Source organism: Mobula hypostoma, chromosome 3, assembly GCF_963921235.1.
Source record: "Mobula hypostoma chromosome 3, sMobHyp1.1, whole genome shotgun sequence".
NCBI classification, from domain to species: Eukaryota; Metazoa; Chordata; class Chondrichthyes; order Myliobatiformes; family Myliobatidae; genus Mobula; species Mobula hypostoma.
Genome location: NC_086099.1, coordinates 27625098 through 27648530, shown reverse-complemented (window position 1 = coordinate 27648530; position 23433 = coordinate 27625098). Strand labels below are relative to the sequence as shown.

Below are 23433 nucleotides of genomic sequence, written 5' to 3'. Positions count from 1 at the left end.
AGCAGAAGAAAGGAAATTACAGGCCAGTTAGTCTGACCTCAGTGGTTGGGAAGATGCTAAAGTCATTTGTTAAGGATGAGCTTTCGGGGTACTTTGAGGCAAATGATAAAATAGGCCAAAGTCAGCATGGTTTCCTTAAGTGGAAAGCTTGTCTGATAAGTCTGTTGGGATTCTTTGAAGAAATAACAAGCAAGATAGACAAAGGAGAATTGGATGTTGTGTATTTAGATTTTCAGAAGGCCTTTGACAAGGTGCTGCACTTGGGGCTGCTTAGCAAGATGAGAGCCTGTGGTCTTACAGGAAAGATACCAATATGGATTGAGCATTGGCTGATTGGCAAAGGGTGGGAGTAAAGGGATCCTTTTCGGATTGGCTGCTGGTGATGAGTGGTGTTCCACAGTGGTCGGTGTTGGGGCCACTTCTTTTAACATCATAAATTGATGCGAATAATTGAATTGATGGCTTTCTGGCCAAGTTTGCGGATTATACAAAGATATGTGGAGGGGCAGGTGGTGTTGATGAAGCAGGGAGGCAGCAGAAGGACTTAGATTAAGAGAATGGGCGAAGTAGTAGCAAATGGAGTACAGTGTCAGGAAGGGCATGGTCATAGACTTTGGTCGAAGAAATAAAAGCGTAGACTATTTTCTAAACAGAGAAAATTTTAAAATCTGAGGTGCAAAGAGACTTGAGAGTACTCGTGCAGGATTCCCTACAGGTTAACTTGCAGCGCAAACACGAGGAAATCTGCAGATGCTGGAAATTCAAGCAACACACATTAAAGTTGCTGGTGAACGCAGCAGGCCAGGGCAGCATCTCTAGGAAGAGGTACAGTCGACATTTCGGGCCGAGACCCTTCGTCAGGACTCGCAGATCGTGTTGGCAGGGATGCAATGCTGAGGTTTTGTAAGACACTGGTGTGGCCTCACTTGGAGTACTGGGAGTAGTTTTGGGCCCCTAATTTAAGAAAGGATGTGCTGACATTGGAGAGGGTTCAGGGGAAGTTAGTGAAGGCCTGTACTCACCGGAATTTAGAAGAATGGGGGGGGGGGGGTTAGGATTCTCATTAATACTGTCGAAGGTTGAAATGCCTAGATAGAGTGGAGGAGGAGAGAATGTTTCCTATCGTGGGGGAATCTATCACTAGAGAACAAATCCTATAATTGAAGGACATCTTTTTAAAACAGAGATGAGGAGGAATTTGTTTAGTCGGAAGGTGATGAATCTGTGGAATTTGTTGCCACAGGGGGCTGTGGAGGCCAAGTCATTAAGTGTATTTAAGGTGGAGGTTGATAAATTCTTGGTAGGTTAGGGCATGAAATGTTATGGGGAGAAGGCAGGAAAATGGGGTTGAGAGGGAAATGGATCAGCCAAGATCAAAGAGACTAAATGGCTTAATTTTGCACCTATGTTTTATGGTTAGATTGGCACAAAACTGACAAATGGAATTCAATCCAGGAAACTGTAAGTTAATGTATTTGGGGTTGGCAAACAACACATAAGATTACATAAACGGCAGGATACTAAGTTGAGAGGATAACTTGGAATGCATATAAACAAATCTCAGAGTATTGTTTTAAGGCAGCATTTCAGATACTGACACTTTAATAGCTAAGATAGGGAACACACATGCAGGCAGGGCACACTACAACAGGGCACACTATTAGTTAAGCCACAGCTGCAGATCCATGTACTTGCTTTGGTCATCATACTAAAAGATGGATATGATTACACTGGAAAGACTGAAGAACACCAAGGACATACAATTCAACTCTAAACAAAAGTGTTCAGAATACTACAACACAGAAACAGGCCCTTCTAGTCCGTACAGACTAATTCAAGATTGTTTTCATTTGAACAGAAGGAGAGATAATTAAACCAAACACAATTAGAAGCCCAGATAGGTTCAACAGTGATAATGTATTTCTCATATTAGCAAGGATAATAATTAAGAAAAAAAACAATTTATGTTAAACGGTAGATAAATTAGAGGGGATTCAAGCTGTTATCTTTTCCCACTCAACAAGTATTAGAGTCTGGCCAAATTAGAGATTCTCAGCATTTTTTTAATATAAAAAGTACCCAAAAAGATACTTGCAGAGTCATAACAAAAATATATAGACCAGGAGTGGCAAGTGGCACTAACCCAAAGTTCACTTTCAGAAAACATGGACAATGCGTAAAACAGCTCCTGCTGTGTCAGAATGTTCTATGATTCAGTGGAGAGAGCAATTAAGTACTTGCTCCATGCTTTTAAGGATTCTGGAAGTTCAGCTATTTCCAGGACAAGTGATACTCTGTCAGCATAGTCATCTCTGCCCTTAATTAGTGAGACAGTCAACTTGTGTAATTTTTAGCAATGTAGGATAAATATCAGAAAAGCATCATCTGTTTATAAGATAATGCAAGGAGAGAGAAGTGAAGACCCTGGAAAGCACATTTCTGCTCCCTGCTCATGTCAAGTTTTTATTGGTCAGAATGGCAAATGAAGTGCCAACATAGTACAGTACAGGAATAAAACCATCCATCCTCAATATGTGCTGATCATGATGCCTAATTAAGCTAAACTAACTGTCTGCACATAATCGATATTTCACACCCCCCCCAATCCCGCCTGTTCACGTCCCACTATCGTATCCACTTCCGCAATCATACCTAACAGCGCATTCTAGCCACTGACCACAGCGTAAAAAAAAATTACATTCCTCATCACCTTTAAACTTTCTCCCGCCTTAAAGCTGTATCTGTAGTATTTGACAATTCTGGGAGAAAAATTCTGACTACCTACTCTATCTATACCTTTCATAATTCAAAAGACCTCTATCTGGTCTCATCTTGGCCTTCGATGTATCAGAGAAAACAAACCAAATTTGTTTAACCTCTACAACAGGAATTCTGCAGATGCTGGAAATTCAAGCAACACAGATCAAAGTTGCTGGTGAACGCAGCAGGCCAGGCAGCATCTGTAGGAAGAGGTGCAGTCAACGTTTCAGGCCGAGACCCTTCGTCAGGACTAACTGAAGGAAGAGTGAATAAGGGATTTGAAAGTTGGAGGGGGAGGGGGAGATCCAAAATGATAGGAGAAGACAGGAGGCCTCCTCTACTGTAAAGATGAAGCCACACTCAGGTTGGAGGAACAACACCTTATATTCCGTCTGGGTAGCCTCCAACCTGATGGCATGAACATCGACTTCTCTAACTTCCGCTAAGGCCCCACCTCCCCCTCATACCCCATCTGTTACTTACTTTTATGCACACATTCTTTCTCTCACTCTCCTTTTTCTCCCTCTGTCCCTCTGAATATACCTCTTGCCCATCCTCTGGGAACCCCCCCCCCCTTGTCTTTCTTCCCGGACCTCCTGTCCCATGATCCTCTCGTATCCCCTTTTGCCAATCACCTGTCCAGCTCTTGGCTCCATCCCTCCCCCTCCTGTCTTCTCCTATCATTTTGGATCTCCCCCTCCCCCTCTCAAATCTCTTACTAGCTCTTCTTTCAGTTAGTCCTGACGAAGGGTCTCGGGCCGAAACATCGACTGCACCTCTTCGATGCTGCCTGGCCTGCTGCGTTCACCAGCAACTTTGATGCGTGTTGTTTGTTTAACCTCTCCTTACAGGTGCAAAGTGTGCTTGGTCCAGCAAAGTTCATTCTAATACATTTCAAGGCAAGATCTCCTGGTAGCGACCCATTTCAACTTGACTTCCCAATCACAATCTGAAATGTCTGTCAATGGCCGCCTCTACTGCCAGAATGAGGCCAAACTCAGGCTGGAGGTGCAACACCTCATATTCCTTCTGGGTAGCCTCCAACCTGATGGCATACACACTGATCTCTCCAACTCCTGGCAATTTCTCCATCCTCCTTCCTTCCATTTTCCTGCTCCCCATTCTGCTTACTCTCCAAACCCTTCTCTTCTCCTCACCTCCCTCTGGTTCCCCTCCTCCTTCCCTTTCTTCCATGGTTCACTCTCCTCTCTTCCCAGATAACTCCTCCTCCTTCAGCCCTTTACCTCTTCCACCTATCACCTCCCAGCTTCTTACCTCATCCCACCATTGCCCACCCACCCACCTGGTCTCACCTATCACGTCAGCTTGTACTCAATCCCCTCCCCCCCCCCAACCTCTTATCCTAGCTTCTTCTCCTTTCCATTCCAGCCTTGGCCTGAAACATCGACTGTTTAGTTCTCTCCAGAGACATTGCCTGACCTGCTGAGTTCGTTCAGCATTTTGTGTGTGTTGATTAAAATTATCACAGCATTTTAAGCTGTACTGTTATTGAAATAAGACACCAGAAGAAAATTGCTAATTCACTTGCATTTAGTCCACCACTCTCTTATCTACCTGTCTGACCTTCATCTCTGTTCACAAATGTTTGAAGGAATGCTGCTACTCTTGCCCTTTAGATTCCACGGGCTGTACACAACAGTTCTTGTGGTAATATACTTCTGTTTTGTCACCTTTGGATCTATGTTAAAGTTTCTTTCAAATGAAGCAATTATTCAGACTTTGAATTCGAACAACAAAACATTCCATGCAAACACAAGTAATTTCCACATGCACTGATTGACATCCAAGTACCTCCATGGCAATTATCTGCTGAACATTTAAGCACGATAGGACTTTAATGCTAACTTGCTTCAGTACCACCTTCCCGACATTCAAAGTTCTGTTGAGAGGTCACGACTTGGGCTACAGAGCAAGTAAAAATAATTGATGTTTTGGGCTGGTTTCTTTCATCCCACCAATGCTGCTAAATCTGCTGAGTTCTTCCAGCAGATTGTATGTTGCTCCTGATTCCAGCATCTGCAGTCTCTTAAGTCTCTCTTTAAGAAAGAGAGAGCATCACAGTTTCATTAGCACCATGAGCATTAATAGGGCACCAATGTTACTAAGTAAACAGAAAGAAAACCTTTATTTCCAATGCAATGGAAAATACTTTCTTATAATGACCAGGAATGATCCAAAGGATTGCACAGTAGCTCCAAAAATCCATATTTAAATCTGTCACACATTGCTACTGACCAGGAAACAAGGACTCTTGGTAATGTTAGGATGTAGTAAGTAGACTAAGCTATATAAGGTACTATAACAGATACGGACAATATAATCCCACATAAGTCAAAAGGCACACCTGACCAAAGGACAGAACTTACTAGGGTCCCATCAGCCATGAATCTCTCCAGGTGTTGACAGAGGGAGGGGGTCGTGCAGAACACATGACACATCAAGTTAGAATAGCGCTGCATTCATCTAACACCTGCACAGCCAAACAGTCTCATTTCTGTTCCTCAAGGCTAGGAATGTTCACGTGGAGGGAGGACCACGGCCCAGTAGCTATTTCTTCTCATTGTTCTGGTTTAATTTTACCAGCAGCAGCATGCACAATGCAATGAAGATGCTTACACATAAATCATGCATATTAATAGCAATGCATTGACAGCCTTCATCATAGAGGGAAAGTATTTATTCAGTTTACTTAAAATTACAATTACCTCTCTCAACTAAGTATTATTGCTCCTTAAAAATTTCAAGGTCTTTGCTATCCCATCCTATCTGCTAAGTGTGTACCATATCCACATTACAAAGTGTGGTGCTATGGTAGCACAGTGATTAGCATGGCACTATTACAGCTGAGGGCATTCCTGACTTCAATTCCGATGCTGTTCTGTAAGGAATCTCTGTACTTCCTCCCTGTGGAATGTGTGGGTTTTCTCCTGGTCCTCTGGTTTCCTCCCACAGTTCAAAGATCTACTGGGTAGGCTAACTTGTCTTTGTAAATTGTCCTGTGATCAGGTTATGGTTAATCGGGATTGTGAGGTTGCTGGGGCAACATGGCTCACAGTGCCGGAAGAACCTACTCTGCATTGTATCACTAAAATAAATAAAAGAGGCACTGGTGGTCTTAAAGCACACAAGGGTGGATAAAACCACAAAACCATAAGCATTCATTCCGAATTAGGCAATCTTTCCCCATCAAGTCCGTTCCGTCATACGGTTTATTTTCATCCTCAACCCTATTCTCCTGCCTTCGCCCTGTGATGACACAGGTTGACAGTGTGCAGAAGGCAATGTTTGGAATACTTGCCATTGTTGCTCAGGAGCATTGAGTCCAGGAGTTAGAACATCATGCCACAACTTTGCATGACATTGGTGACGCCACACTTAACATTTTGCAAGTGTTTCTGGTCGCCAAGCTACAAGAACGATGTCGCTAATCTGGAAAAGGTGCAGAGAAAATTTTTGCTGGGACTCCTGCTTGTTACTGGACTTGAGTCGTAAGGAGAGTCTGGATAGGCTGAGGCAACTTTCCCCTAGAAAATAGGAAGCTGAGGGGTGACCATGACCATACTGAGGCATCCAAAATGAAGAGAGGCCTAAACAAGGTGGATGGTCACAGTCTTGCCTCTACTCCCCACCCCCCTCCTCCCCACAAAGGTAAGGGAATCTAAAATTAGACAGTGTAGATTTAAGGTGAACGGAAATTATAAAGAAGCGAAAGCCAACTTTTCCACATAGTAGGCAGTAGATGTATGGAATGAGCTGCCAGAGCAATTACATTGTTTACCTGATAGGAAAGATTCAAAGGGATATGGGCCAAGTGCAGGCAAATGAGACTAGTCATAGGCAATTGGTCAGCACAGACAAGTTGGGCTAAATAGCCTGTTTCCTTAACTCCTTCACACATTGCAAATTGACTATCTTCTCTAAGTAATGATTCCTTTGGGTGAGACTTAATATTCCTTTGGATGAGACTGGATAGCCATTGCAAAGAATCCCATGAAGCAAAACATCACTCAGTCACAAAGTGCCAATTTGTCAAACCACCCAAAGCATAAAACTCAATGCTAATCAGAAATGAACTGTGATTTCCAAACAGTCTGATTCACCAGAAACAACAATTTTAATATTTCTTCCAGTATTTATGAAATCAAAATGTCACATGACAAAATTGTCATGAATACATGAAGTAGAATTCAGAAGAATGAGGGGTGACCTCATTGAGACTATACAAACCGTGAAAGGCCTTGATTGAGCAGATGTGGAGACAATGTTTTCTATGGTCTGAGAGTCTAAGACCAGGGGACAAAGCCTTAGACTAGAGGAATAGGGTTGCCAACTGTCCCGTATTAGCTGGGACATCCTGTATATTGGGCTAAATTGGTTTGTCCCGTACGGGACCGCCCTTGTCCCGTATTTCCCCTGCTAAGGTAGAGCGTTCCTATGAAACCGTTTGTATGCCAAAATGGAGTAAAGTGAAGAAGCAATTACCATTAATTTTAATGGGGAAAATTTTTGAGCGTTCCCAGACCCAAAAAATAACCCACTAAATCATACCATTAACACATAAAACCTAAAATAACACTAACATATAGTAAAAGCAGGAGTGATATGATAACTACACAGCCTATATAAAGTAGAAATAATGTATGTACAGTGTATCAGAATCAGGAAGATTAAGCCAAAACTGATGTGGAAAAAAAATCAGCATGTACACACATGTGCACGTCATGTATGCACACGTCACGCATGCGCACACAGGTGCCCGCGCAAGGCTTAACGGTCATGGTAGTCTTTCTTGGGGTAAACACAAGTGTCCCGCATTTGACTGCTACTTTTGTCCCTTACTTGGGAGTGAGAAAGTTGGCAACCCTATAGAGGGATGCCCTTTTAGATCAGAGAAGAGGAATTTCTTTATCCAGGGAGTGGTGAGTCTGTGGAAATCTCTGCCACAGGCAGCTGTGGAGGCCATCTTTATGTATATTTAAGGCAGAGGTTGATAGATTCTTGATTGGTTAGGGCATGAAGGGATACGGGGAGAATACAGTCGATAGAGGCTGACAAGAAAATTGTATCAGCCATGATCAAATGGCAGAGCAGCCAAATGGACTAATTCTGCTCCTAGATTTTATGGTCTCATCTGGAGTGTTTATAAATGACCATAACATCCTCTATTGGATATTGACTCAACAAGTCAAGAATACCAAGATCCCAATCAGAATACAGTGGATTTGGGTTAATTGGGCCATCAGTTAATTGGGATAATTGCTTATTTAAGGCAACTCTTAAAGAACAAAAACTAATCAAGAAAATAGCTGGGATCCCCTTCGTTTACTTGGGACACTATGCTGCTTAGGAAGGAGAGAATCACCGGACAGGTTCTAATTAGCGTCAGTTGCGTGCACTTCTGTGGCCATTAGACACTACACTGTGCTTAGAGAGAATCATTCTTAAACAGGATCACTTATGTGGATTTGTGTTCACAAAGCAGTGATTTTTGTCACTGACAATTGGTAAGAATTAAGCAGTAAGACACTTCAGGAATGCGGTTTCAAGCATTCAGTCTTGGAAATGCCTGAAACAGCCAGGAGTGAAAATGAAACTATTTCACTATTTCAACAAGTTAGGCACGATGAAGAATTTGAAGGTATTGACAATCATGTTCAACCTTACAATGCAAGTCAAGATTTGGAAGATGCAGTCATCGATAGCATAGTGTGAAGGCTGTCCATTAACTGCACTGATTTTGTTCTTTGACAAACAAAAGAACACAACAGCTTACACTACGAGTTACTTCGACGATAATTATTAAGCACTTGTGAACAGCTTTATAGTTTTATCATTTCACAATATTGGTAGCGTTCTAATTTGTTTTATCTCATTTAAATACATAATTTGCTACTCATTCTTTTTTTATACCTTTTTAACTATTTGCATGAAACTTCAGCTAAATGGGCAGCCGCTTAAATGGGCCAAAGTGATTTGCCCCATATCCTGTATCACTATGTTTGTAACTAATAGATATCTGTGAAATGTTTTGCCTTTGTGAAATGCATCCAGAATATAATGCTGGTTAAAATACAAATTTAACTTTAAACTATAAAGTCTGAGAAAAACTTTTACTATTCCCTTTGATAGTATTGGTTGGCTTACCTTCATATTTAATCTTTTCTCTCCTTATGATTGTTTTAGTTGCCTTCCGTTGTTTGTTTAAAAGCTTCCCATTATTTTTTGCTGTATTATATATCCTCTTTTGCTATGCACAAAACCACTTTAAATCCACAAGCCACTTTAAATTATTATGCAGCTACGGCAAACAATTAGACTAGAAAACAGTATCTTAGTCTCTATTGCAAGAAGAATCAAGTACTGTGTTCATTTGTATAGGATCCTGGTGAAACGCTATGTGGAACAATACCTAAATGTCTGGTCTCCTATGCAAGGGAGAATAGGAACCTTGAGAAAGATAAACAGGCTGGTGGAATGGGCAAATACATGACTGATGAAATTTACCGCAGAGAAACTTAAGCCAATACTTTTTGTAAAGAAGAATAAAGCAATATGGAATAAAATATAAAAATCTAAATCATCTGGAACACCAGAAACCTGAGAGACAGGGCACGCAAATCATTGAAAGAAACCTACCACGTTGAGAAAGTGATTGATAAGTCATTCATATTTCTGGGCTTTATCAACAGAAGCATAGAGTATAAAAACTGGTTAGATGAGATTAGATTAGCTAAGTATCATACACACAGGGGTGCAATGAAGCTCACAGTGAACAGTATACATACTGTACATGGTAATATTAAATACAAAGAGACACACGTTAACAGCAGAATGATACTAAGATTGGTTGGGGTTGATCATACATGTTGTGTCCTAGCTGTCTACATGATACACAAGCCAGGGCAGTACGATATGGAGAGCAAACTATTGTCCATGTAGCAGGGCTCCCCCTCCATGCAGCTGAAGAATCCAAAGGAACGTCAGAGACTGATACAGTTTGGTACCAACGCCAGAGACTGACAGTTTGGTACCAGCAGCATTGTAGGATTTGCCAGTCAGCATTGGACTCAATGTAAGACTGCCTTAGGGACCCCAACTCCAGATGATACTAAGTGCAATAAAAAGGTGACAACGATGGAATAACCCAGAGAAGGAGAGTTAAGACTAAAGGACCGGGCTAACAGGTGAAATGAGTGTAAAGGAGGTCAATGGCCAAGAAGTCTGATAGCAGCGGAGGAGGTGATCTCAAATCTGAATATCTGGGCTTTAAAGCTCCTTTATCCTGGCCTAGAAGGTAGGAGAGAAATGAAAGGGTTTCAAGACCCCTGGCAACACTACCAGCCTTCCTGAAGCAATGCATCATGAAGGTGAACTGAATGGAAGGGACTGGCAAGCTTGTGATGGACTGGGTTGTGTTTACTAATCTCTGCAGGAGGTTATGCTAAAACTGTATACAACGTTGGTGCAGCTTCATCTGGAGTACTGTGTTCAGTTTTAGTCACCTCATCATGGGAAGAATGTATAGTGGGTGCAGAAAAGATTTATGAGAAAGATGCCTGGGATGAAGAACTGTACTTACAAAAACAGATTAGTGAGGCTTGGGGAATTCGGCAGGTCAGGCAGCATCTATGGAGGGAAATGAACAGTCAGAGTTTCATGCCGAGAGTAATGATGAAGGATCTCAGCCCAAGAGCTTGATTGTTTCTTCCCCTCCACAGATGCTGTCTGACCTGCTGAGTTCCTCCAGCTTCTTGTGTGTGTTGCTCAAAATTTCCAACATCTGCAGTCTCTTGTGTCTGGGACTGTTTTCTTTGGGAAAGAGAGGGCTGAGGGGAGAGCTATAATGAGGCACTTCAGGTATAAAATAAAGGGAAAGAGAAATAAGTAAAAATTATTTGCATGCTGTATGTGCCTTTGCTATACAATGCACCATATGCAGATGTGATGGAAGCAGATTCCACGTTGGATTTCTGAGGGATTTGGACAAATATAAAATGCTAGCAGGTGAAACTAGAGAACTGCTCACAGAGAGAAGGCATGGATTTGATAGGCCGAATGGTCTCCTCCTAAGGTCTGCTAAACCATTCTCTGTGGTGATGTTTTACCAGAGTGACTCCAAAGATAGGAACCTAAAATACCGCAAACCCTCAGCAGGTCAGGCAGCATCTTAGAGATACCCCTAATATATTAGGTTAAAGTCCCTTCATCAGAAATAATGAGACTTTTTTATTCCAGGTTTCCAAAATCTTCCTTTATTTTTGATTCCTGAGATGGTATGTCTTTCACAGAAGGAGACAGTAAGGAGTCTTGGACAAGAGTGTAAGACCATAATAAGACAAAAGAGCAGAATTAAGCCATTTAAGTCTGCACCACCAGTCCACCAGGGATGATTTATTAGCCCTCTCACCCAAGTCTTTTGCCTTCTTCCTTAACCTTTGATGCCTTTCCTATCCAAGAACCTATTAACCTCTGCTTTCAATATACCCAATGACTTGGCCTCCCCAGCCGTCCACGGCAATGAATTACACAGATTCACCACCCTCTGACTGAAGAAATTCCTCCTCAGCTTTGTTCGAAAGGGAAGTCCTTGTATTCTGAGGCTGTGGTCTCTGATCCTAGACTCCCCATCTTTTTCCACATCTACTATTTACGCTTTTAATACTTGTTAGGGTTCAATGAGATCCCCCTCATTCTTCAAAACTCCAGCAATCACAGGCCCAGAACTATCAAATGCTCCTTATGTTAACCCTTTCATTCCCAGAATCATTCTTGTGAAACTCCTCTGAAGCTTCTCAAATGTCTTTGTGACAAGGTGTACAAAACTGTTCACAATACTCCAAGTACTTTCCCAATGCCTTATAAAGCCTCAGCATTATATTCTTGCTTTTATATTCTAATTCTCTCGAAATGAAAGCTAACATTGCATTTGCCTTCCTTACCACCAAATCAACTCTTGAATTTATTAAAACGAGAGGCAATCCCATTAAATCAAACGTAATCCATCTGCGTCTGCACAAAGTTAAGTTAATGTTTCCCCTGGCTGGAGTTTCTAGATCACAGGACACAGTCCCAAAGTAAGGAGACAGAGGACATAAGAAATTTCTTTACTGAGATGGTAATGAATCTTTGGAATTGCCCACCTCAGATGGATAAAAATACTCAAGTACTGACTGTGCTCAAGAAAAAATTTTGAAAAATCTTTGATATGAAGGGAATCAAAAATTATGAGTTTAATGCAGTAAAGTGACACTCAGGGAAAAGATCAGCCATGATCTTTAGAACAGTGGATCAGACACAGGCCTACCCTTGACTCGAGGTCGATGATCTCTGCACAAACCTGTGTCCCACATTTTTCACTCTGTAATATCACACAACATTCTTTACTTCAAACCCTGCTAAATATGCCATCCCAGGACTATTAGCTACTGAAAGTCTCAGGTATTCCTCATTAGCTACTGAAAGTCTCAGGTATTCCTCAATCGATCTACATGTTTGGAACTGGACAGTCTGATTTTTGAATTTCCTCTGCAGCTAAATGGACAGGAACATTTTCTTTTTAAAAGAGTAGCATGTCATTTTCTACTTGTTTTCTGTGATGTGCAGATATTCTGCTTATTAAGATTTACAAGTTTAGTCAACACTGAAGCAAACACCAGGTAGTGATGTTACTTTAAAATTGCCTCGGTTAGGCTTTACCTGATTTGTGCTTCATAATTGCTGTCATCCACCAACCCTCAGTATTATCTCAACAGAGAGACCCAAGACAGAATATAGGTTTCAAGGAAATAAGCAGAGGAAAAAGGTTAGTCTAAGAGTAAGCACAGACTAGACAGGTTGAATGGCCTCCTGTCATAGAGAAATATAGAAAATGATAATTTATTCATTTTGTATCAATTGTAAAATACAATATATATTCATATTTAACTCTAATAGTTCCTCCTCACAATGAAGGCGTCTTAAAACTCATATCCTCACCACGGCAACAACGCTGAACAGAACAAAGGTTGATTGAGTCTATTTTTACTGCTTTCAACAAAATTGCTAACTTAGTAATTTTATAATTGCACGTTGGCACTGCACAAAAACTTAATAAGTTTATCTGTCTGTCATCATTACAAAGCCAACACAAGCACCTAGAAGACTGACGTCTGCTGTGGGCCTCTAAACATTATCCCACAAACTACCCACCTAACTTTAAAAAAAACAAGAAGTGGGTGTGCGTGCAAAGACCCAAGAGCCAGAGTTTTCTAGGTTACAGGTACACAGCTCTTGGTTTTAGAACTGATTACATAAAAAACGAGATCTTAAGAGAAAAAAGTTCGCATTTGTATTCTGTATTGTGACCTCACATCATAACAAGGAACTTTTAAACCACTGAAATATCTCTGAAGTACAGTCACACTTGGTGTGCAGGATTTAGGAAACTGACACAAAGAAATGTGCAGAAGAGAAAATAAATGACAAATGCAAGAGATTCTGCAGATGCTGCAAACTTTGAGCAACACATACAAAATGCTGAGGAACTCAGCGAGGCAGTCAGCATCTATGGAAGGGAACAAACTGTTGATGTTTTGGCTGAGACCCTTCATTGGGATGGAAAAGAAGAGGGAAGAAGTCAGAATAAGGTGGTGGGGGTGGGAAGGAGTACGAGGCAGCAGGTGAGGGGGAAGATGAGTGGGTGAGGGGGAAGATGAAGTAAGAAGCTGGGAGGTGATAGGTAGAAGGTGTAAAAGACTGAAGGAGAAAGATTCCATTAGAGGGAACAGTGGAACATGGAAGAAAGGGAAGGAGAAATGTTCTGTTGGTGCACAACTACATATATATTAAATAAAAGCACACACGGGAGATGGCTTTAACTGTATTCACATTGCAGCAAGAGAGAAAGAGAACAGTGCACATGAATAGACACCAGTGCACGTACAGACAACAGATCAATATGTAGTGAAGAGGAAGCGGGGAGGTCATTGCTCTAAAAGAAATAGATCCGTACATTACACTTCTTTCCCCCTTTAGATTAATGCAATATAGAACTGTATATGTACAAAACATTCAGTCCATAACTAACTTCACAGTTCTAAAGGTTCAGTCTTTTGGGTGGTGCTCCGTTTCTTTCAGGGCAGCACCTCTGGACCTGTGGGGTAGCATCAGGTTTGACAGGCGTCTTGTCAACAATAACATTCTTGTCCCACCTCTGGACCTGTGGAGAGGCATCGGGTTTGGTAGGTGTCTTTTCTAAGATAACATTCTCCGTTTCCCATGTCACGTTGCTGTCAGTCATGATCATGTCACTGACAAGCAAGTCTGGTGACTGTAACGTGTCCATCTTGTTGGATGCATTCGACTCTGGTGTGTTCTTCAATTCAGCATCCAGTATGTGGCGTACATGATATCTCCATGTCTGATCTCCAACATCCACTGTGTACATCAGTGGCCCAGTACTTGTAGCAATCCTACTGTGTGTCCACTTGTCTCCTTGGTAAACTAGGCCTTCCTGTCCAATCTCGAAGCTCTTTGCTGCTTCATTTGACAACTGATCTATTCATTCAGTACTTCCCTCCAAGATCTGGTTTGAGACCATAAGATATAGGAGCACCATCGAGTCTGCTCTGCCATTCAATCATAGGCTGATCCAATTCTTCCAGTCATCCCCACTCCCCTGCTTTCACCCCATACCCTTTGATGCCCTGACTAGTCAAGAACCTATCCATCTCTGCCTTAAATACATCCAATGACATGGCCTCCACAGCCACTCGGGGTAACAAATTCCATCGATTTAGCACCCTCTGACTAAAGTAATTTCTCCACATCTCAGTTCTAAAAGGATGTCCTTCAATCCTGAAGTCATGCCCTCTTGTCCAAGAATCCCCTCCCCATGTGAAATAACTTTGTCATATCTAATCTGTTTAGGCCTTTTAACATTCGGAATGTTTCTATGAGCTCCCCCCTCATTCTCCTGAACTCCAGGGAATACAGCCCAAAAGATGCCAGACGCTCCTCATACAACAACCCTTTCATTCCTGGAATCATTCTTGTGAATCTTCTCTGAACCCTCTCCAATGTCAGTATATCCTTTCTAAAATAAGGAGCCCAAAACTGCACACAATACTCCAAATGTGGTCTCACGAGTGCCTTATGGAGCCTCAACATCACATCCCTGCCTTTATATTCTATACCTCTAGAAATGAATGCCAACATTGCATTTGTTGCAATGGGATTATATAAGATCTCAGATTCCTGCGCATGAACAGCATTGCAGGTGTTTGATTTGTCATCACATGAGCAAAATTCTGATACACAAAAAGGAAGTTGTCCACCTTGTGCTGTAGAGAAATGTCCTCCTGGTCCATCATGTTAATGGTTTTCTTGAAGGTTCGGATAAACCTTTCAGCTAACCCATTCATTGCTGGGTGGTGAGGAGCTGACTTGAAATGTCTGATCAACAAACACAAAATGCTGGAGGAACTCAACAGGCCTGGCAGCATCTATGGAAAATACAGTCGACAATTTGGGCTGAAACCCTTCAGCAGAACCTTGGTCCAAAACCTTAACTGTACTCTTTCCCATAGATGCTGCCTGGCCTGCTGAATTCCTCCAGCATTTTTTGTGTGTTGCTTGGATTTCCAGCATCTGCAGATCTTCTCATTTGTCTTGTTTGAAATGTGTGATGACACTTTTCTTCATGAACAGTTGGAGTTCTTCTGACGTGTATTGTGGTCCACTGTCACTCACAATTTGTTCTGGTTAGCCATTTCAGGTAAAAATAATCCTCAGAGCAGAGATGGTCTTTGCGGAGGCAGTTGACCTCATTGGTATAACCTCTGGCCACTTCGAATGAGCATCCACAGCAATCAGGAACATGGAGTCCATGAATGGCCCTGCAAAGTCAATCTGTACTCTTTGAAATGGTGATGATGGCCACTCCCACAGATGTAACAGGGTCTGTGGGAGTGTATTTTGAACTTTTTGGCATCCCGAACAGCTTTTGGCCAAGTCTTTGATCTGCTTGTCTATTCCATTCTCAAACACCTTCTGATTACATTAAGCAGCTGTGACAGCCTCTGGTTAGCGCTTCTATTGCCTGTTGATGTCACGCTGAGAGACTTGATTGAGTGCCAGTCTAGTTGGATTTCTAGTTGGAGGGCCACATACTAGCCTGTCCACCTCTAAAGTCACAGTACTGGGAAAGTTTGCATGCAAAACGGAAAATGAAGGGTCAGCCTCTGGAATTAAAGACAAAGCTGATCCAGTATCCAGCTCCATTTTCAGTTTTACACCAGACACATCTATTGTGATCTGCTTCAGTTATACTATGCAGCTCTAGGCATGACAGTTCACCTTGCTCAGATTCTGTGTTGTCTGATTCTGTTTTACATTTGCTAACTTTATGCATTCGCTTAGTTTTGTGTTTGAGACTTTTCACTCTCTTGCCCTTTTTGTCTGCCTTGCAGGCTCTCTCTATGTGTCCTTGTCTGTGACAGTTTCTGCAAACTTTTTCCTTGAACCAACAAGTTATTTGCATCATGGGAGGATCTGCCACATTGATAACATTTTTGGCTTTTTGCATCATTCGGGAACATTTTGTGCATTTCACATTCTAACTTCCTTTTCCGTAGTTCCACTGCATCCTTTGCTGCAGTCTCTATGGATAATGCACTGGTCAATGTCTGTTTTAAGGTTAGGTCTTTTGGAGAGTAGCCTCTTTTGAGTGCTTTGACTACGCATACCACATACTAGTCTGTCCCTTCATGCATCAGAAAGTCCATTTCTAAAGTTACAAGTACTGGGAAAGATTGTGCAGTTCTGCATTGAATTCAGGAATTCTTTCATCTTTTGACTGGTTCCTTTTGTAAAATCTAAATTTCTCTGCTATTGCCAGTGGTTTAGGGCTCAAGTGATTTTGTAAAATTGGAGCAATTTCATTGTATGTCTTGCTTGCTGGCTTTTCAAGGGTTACTAGGTTATGTAAGAGACTGGACATCCTTACACCCATTAAGCTAAGAAGTGCAGGGGCTTTCATTTGCTCCTCCACGTTGTTTACTTTAATCCTCTCAATATACGACTCGTAGCCTTCATTAACGCATGTTCGTCAACTTTCCCAGCTGAAGCCATCGCCACATTATTTTCACTTTAAATTCAGCGCGTCTTTCACTGTTACTATGCACTGTACTCATGTGTCTGTTAGCGTCCGTGACGGCCGTCTCATGCTGTTTAACTCTCGCTGTTTCGTCCCACAGCTGTTGGTGTAATTGGTGCTATCCTCTGACATTCGGGTTCATACTCGTTGCCAGTCGGTTGTGCCTGTGCACAGCTACACACCAATTAAATAAAAGCACGCATGCAGGAGATGGCTTTAACTGGTGTATTCACATTGCAGTGAGAGACAGAGAGAGAACAAAGGGTACTCCTAGACAACAGATCAATAGGTAGTGCTAAGGGGGGGGTCATTGCTCAAAAAGAAATGGTTTCATATACCACAAGGAGGGGAACCAAAGGGGGGTGATGAGCAGATCAGAGGTCAGAGGGTAACCAGAGTGGGGAATGAAGAAGAGAGGAGGGAGAGAGGGGAGTTAGAGAAGTTGTTACTCATGCCATCATGTTATAGGCGACCCAGGCAGAATATGAGGAGTTGCTTCTTCAACCTGAGTTTTGCCTCACCGAGGCACCTCTGATCTGGGCCGACATTTACGTGCCGGGCAGCACCTGATCAATTAGCTTGTTTATTTCGACTTTTTTTCTTAAAGATGTGCTGGGTGCGTTCCGGCCACTGCTGCATTCTTCGTGGCAATGTATCGGTTCGCGGCCCGGACATTTGGACCACTGTTATCACTACACTCATGCGAGGAAAATATGCCCTGTATGTTTAATATTAAATTCGTTAGATAAAGCCATTTAGAAATGAAATTGCGTGTATTAGCCACTGATAAGTGACTTATAGTTGACTTATCACCTATATTCCGGTCGTGATTAACACCGCCACCCCCCCCCCCACCCTCACAGTCGGCTGGTCCGCAAGAATATTGTCAATATTAAACCGGTCTGCGGTGCAAAAAAGGTTGGGGACCCCTGATTTAGTAAGTACATAGCACCACTAAACCACTAATTACAAATGAAGAGTTTTAAAGTTTTGATAAATTACATAGATTGTCAGGACACAAATTCATTTAATTTAGTTGTCAAAGTAAAAAAAAATGTTGTTATGAACTCCTAACATCATAAAGGCCTGTATTTGTTTAATATAAAAAGGGAAAAAACACTGAAAATATTTATTTGGTTAGGCCACATCAGTGAAAAGAGTTGGGCCCTGACAAAGAGTCGTTAGTTGAAGTATTCACTCTATGCTCCCTCCACAGATTCTGCTAGTTCTGCACTGTATTTTCAACATGTTCTGTTTCTGTTTCAGGCTTGCAGCTTCTGTGATATGATGCTTCTGGAGCTGGTGATGTTTCACTGAACTCAGTTACCAGGATGAAGAGCCAGAAATAGCACTCATCGTTCAGAAGTCAGTCTAGCAATCTTTTAACCAGTAAAAGGAGAATGAAACAGCAATATCCGGCAATAAAGTACGAGAAACAAAACCGTGAAACTCTCATTGATAAATAGCATAGTTGTACAGTATGTCATTCACCCCATCGTGCTTATTAATACAAGTAGGAAGGGAGGATACAGTATCAAAAACAGGTTTATTATCACCATTGGCATATGTCATGACATTTGGTTTGCAGCAGCAGTACAGTGCAATGCATAAAAATATTTTTATTATTTGTAACTTAGAATAAGTAATGCAAAGAGAGTGCAAAATAGAGATGGTGTTATAGACCATTCAGAAATATGATGATGGAGGGAAAGAAGTTGTTCCTAAAACATTGAGTGTGTGTCTTTAGGCTTCTGTGCCTCCTCCCTGATGGTAGTAATGAGAAGATGGCATGTCCTGGATGGTGAGAGTCCTTAATGATGGATGCCAATTTCTTGAGGCATTGTCTTTTGAAGATGTCCTAGAGGCTGGGGAGGCTAGTGTTCATGATGGAGCTGGCCAAGTTCGCAACTCTCTGCAGCTTTTTCCAGTCCTGTGCAGTCACCCCATCCACACCAGATGGTGATGCAACCACAGTACAAATGTAGAACTTTGCGAGAATCTTTGGTGACATACCAGGTCTCCTCGATATGGTGGGGAGACCGGAATTCACGATAGAGCTAGCTGAGTTTACAACCCTCTGTGCTTTTTCGGATCGTGTACATTGGCACAGACCATATACAGCATAGGCCAATTAGTTTGGATTAACTTCATGGTCAGTACAGAGATTGCGGGCCGAAGGGCCTGTTCCTGAGCGGTGTCATTCTATATTTTATCATATATAGATTAGATTACTTTTTGTCACATACACCCAGGTGCAAAGGAATTTGTTGCTTGCATGAAACTCACAGAGTAAACAGTATACATGGTCATAATAAACAGAAGGGCAAGCACAAAACAGCAGAATGGTGCAAAGATCTAAGGCAGTGTGACAACAAATACTGAAGTGACAATACAGAAATAACAGAGATTTGAGTTAAAAATACCAGAATGTGGCAACAGCATTGGGAAGGGAATGCGGAAGAGAAGATTTGTTCCAATATCAGCTATCAGTGGGGAAGAAGCTAATCATAAGTCTGGAAATTTAAGCTCCTGTACCTTCTCACAGAAATGGGGATTTAGTAGTGCTAACCAGAGTAAGAGTTATCAAGAGTTCAAAGTGCAAGAATTGCTTTGAATCAACCTCCTGTGTGTTTCTGGTTCTGGCCTGCTGGCATTTCTGCTCCTCCACAAACAAGCTCATCTTAAATCCCAGTTCTTTTCTCACTGAATTTCTACACTTCCTATTCTCTTCTTTTAAGGTACTCCTTAATTCTTACCATATTAACTGAGGCATCCTGCAATCACATCTTTTAATTATGGCTCTTAAGTTGTGTATTCAAGAGATTCTGCAGATGCCAGAAATCTAGAGTAACATGTACACAATGCTGAGGGATCTCAGCAGCTCAGGCAGCACCTATGGAGAGGAAAAAAACAGCTAGTCAAGACCCTTCATTGGGATCTGATTGGCTGGAAACGTCAAATGTTATTCCTCTCCATAGATGCTGACCGACCTGCTGAATTCTTCCAACGTTTTGTGTGTGTTGCTTTATATAAGTTTTTGCCTCATAATATTCCACTGAAGGACCTTAATATGTTCTATTACCTTAAAGGCAAGTTAAAGACAGACAGCGCAGAAACAAGTCCTTCAGCCCATTGTCCACATAATTTACACTGATCCTACAATAACCTATATACCCATCAACCTCCCTTCTTTCTATTGATCACCTGAAGTATATATTAGGATTAATTTACACTGCACACACACTTCTTAGCCTACAAATCTTTGGGATGTGGGAGGAATCCCACATGGTCACGGAGAGAACGTACACATTTCACATCGCACAGACTCTGAGGACTACACCCGTAGCCGTGCAGTGCCATCAGCCCCGCCGCTGCGCAACACTGTGGCACCAAACCAACATTTAAATCACCTTTTGCCACTCCCAAGCAGTGCACTGGTGGACAGAACTCATCTAGGTTTACCCGCATAGCGTGTCACCGACTGTCAGGGAATCTGGCATTTAAATAAAACAGTTTAGTGACATTATCCAGGAAACTACCAGACCGCTATATATATAAAAAAAACATCTGGTTCGCCAAAGTCTTGCGGAAGAGGGAATCTTTATCCTGACCTGTTAGTCACTTCAGACCCACTGATGAAATCGCTCTTTCCTCACTCAGATCAGGTAAATTAAGGATGGTGGATAAATACCAGCCAATACCAGCCATGGCCGCAACCCACGAATTCACAGATGTCCAAAGCTCCACTATCATTCTGTGTAACGTAAGCATACGCTTAATTCCAGTTCGAAACTTTTGTGTTCCGGGATAAGGAACATAACACCCGTTCATCAGCACCCGTAACACGTAAAAATGCGTGACAAAATCACCTACCTTAAATTTTACTCCGTTCTCCTTCCAGTTACTGGGGTCCAATTTTTCCTTTTATGTATTTGACTGTTTTCATTTTCCCTATACCACCCACATTTGGACATTTCTTGACTCCGTTCCACCCCAATCAGCAGAGTGAGTGAAGGAGGAAGTAGCCCGCTGAACTTCCAGCTCTGTACGCGAGCAGCGGTTCTTCGCGACCCTCCCGGAGAGACCCGGTGCTGCTCTGCTTTTGCACGGGTTAAACTCGCCCGGTCCCGCCCTTTGCCCACAGATTCAACAAAAACCTGTTACGGAGGGGAGGAGGCGCGCAGGAGTTGGCCTTGATTGACAACGCGCCGAACCCAGTCAGCCGCTCCTACTACCCGGTGTGAGACTGTGATTTTCAGTATCTGATCCTGATATTTCACCACCGTTGGGGATACGCCGCGGTTACTCCCTTCTCTCCGTGAAAGGTTTCTGATTGACAATTTGTTATGGACACCCCATTCATTTTGTAGCAAACAGCTACAGTTAGCAATTGCAAAATAATTTTGAATAATTTTGGCGTTATCTTAGTGGCGATTGCTAACAATCGAAACTACTGTTTTTAAACAGCTGTAGTTAATGCTTTGGGGAGGTCCACAGTGGAATAGTGATTGAATCGACGGAATTGTAACGCGCAATCATTAAACAACAAAAATATAAAAGGAACAACATGCTGTGTTGGTTTTTAAACCGATTTACCATTGTCAATGGGGCTTCAGTTTCAGCACTGGATAAAAAAAACACATTTAAAAAATTTGTGTAGCAATTTTTCAATGTATAGAAACCTAACTATTTTCAACGTATTTATTTTCAAAGAGCCAGTTGCGGGCATAGAAAGTCCCGCAAGGATCTCGGATATAAGAAGCAAAAAGTCCTGTTGATATTCTTGGAATATTCGGCAAATTGCTGAAAGAATGGCCAATCTATGTACCAATACAAATGTTTGTTTTAAACAGGTTAATACTGGTGACGTGAATGACATCAAACATAGGATAGTACAGCACAGGAACAGACCCTTTAGCCTTGAAGTCTGATGACAATTTAAACAATTACCATCTATCTGCACATAATCTAAACTCTGCCTATTCATGAGCCTAAATGCCTTTTAAATGTTGCCATTGCATCTGCTTCCACCACCTTCCCTGGCTATACATTCCAGGCACTGAGCAGTCTGGGTAAAAACCTTGGCTCACAAATCTCCTTTAAACTTTCCCCTGTCACCCTAAATCTATGCCCTCTAGTATTTGACATAAACACCCTGGAAAAAAGGCTGACCATTTGCCCTATCTATACCTCTCATCATCTTATAAACGTTTGTCTCGTCATTTCTCATCCACCGACATTACACAGAAAGCAATGCAAGTTTGTCCAGCCTTATAGCTAATCCTCTCTAATCCAGGAAATGTCCTAGTGAACCTCTAACACACTTTCTCCAAACACCTAATACATTTCCTGCAATGCAGCAACCAGAATTGAACTCAAAACTCCAGAAGTGGTCAAACCAAACCTTTATGCAGCTGCAGCATGACTTCCCAACTTTTGTACTCAGAGCTCTGACCAATATACCATAGTACATCATATGCAACATACACAAAATGCTGGAGGAACTCAGCAGGTCAGGCTTCATCTATGGAAATGAATAAACAGGTGACGTTTCGGGCCAAGACCCTTCTTCGGGATTGGAAAGGAAAGGGGAGGATGCCAGAGTAAAATGGTGAGGAGAGGGAAAGGGGGCTAGCTGGAAGGTGATATACCACATGTATGAGCCCCCACCCCAGGATCTCTCTGCATAACAATGACTCTGCCATTTACTGTATACTTTCCTCTTAATTTGACCTCTCAAAATGCAACACCTCCTTCTTGTCTGGATTCAGATTCAGATTAATTTCTTTATCATGTGTCTATCAAAAGAGACAGTGAAATGTGTCATTTGCATTAACAACCAACACAACCTAAGGATGTGCTGGGGCAGCCCCACAGATGTCATCACACATTCCACCGGCATAGCATGCCTGCAATGTTCAGCAGAACAGCAACAAAGCAACAGCAGGAAAACATGCTATTTTCCTCCTACCCATCCACCCACTCACAGGCACAAATGCTCCAACCCCAGGACAGGCTGCCTCTGAACCTCCAGCCTCAATTGGACCTGCATATTCACGGGCTTCGGGCCTGTAAGCTCTCTGATGGACTCACAGCCTGAGCTCACCTGCCATTTCTCTGCCCATAGTTTACAACTGATCTGTATCCTGCAGCACCCTTTGACGATCTTCCACAACTCTGCCAATTTTCATGTCTTCTTCAAGCTCACATCATTAGAATATGGAAAGGCTGAATCTTCATAAAATAAATAAATCCAACACAGATCAGTATTGCAGGGTGCAGACTCAACCGAAGTGTTTTCGTAGATTTGTAAAGCTTTGATTCTTTAAACCAATTTTCATCACCAGGCACAATTACAGCCAGTGCCAAGTTATCAATTGTTTGCCAAAATAAATTCACATTGTTGCTGCTATATGTAATTCCTTTGGAACATCTACAAGCATTTTTCAGTGTCTGCTCTTGAAAAGTTATTTTTTTCTCTCCGGTTGCTGAATGTTTATGTTACTTGTTAAGTTGGT

General features: G+C 42.0%; 1 protein-coding gene across 1 annotated transcript in view; it reads right to left on the bottom strand.

The window, feature by feature from the left end:
• pdzd2 (PDZ domain containing 2) overlaps positions 1–21005 on the bottom strand; it is a 493753-nt gene extending 472748 nt beyond the window's left edge. Inside the window, exon 1 of the mRNA XM_063042802.1 lies at positions 20789–21005. The gene's annotated coding sequence lies outside the window, so the exon portion shown is untranslated. The remainder of the gene's footprint in view (positions 1–20788) is intronic.
• Between the last annotated feature and the right edge of the window lie 2428 nt (positions 21006–23433).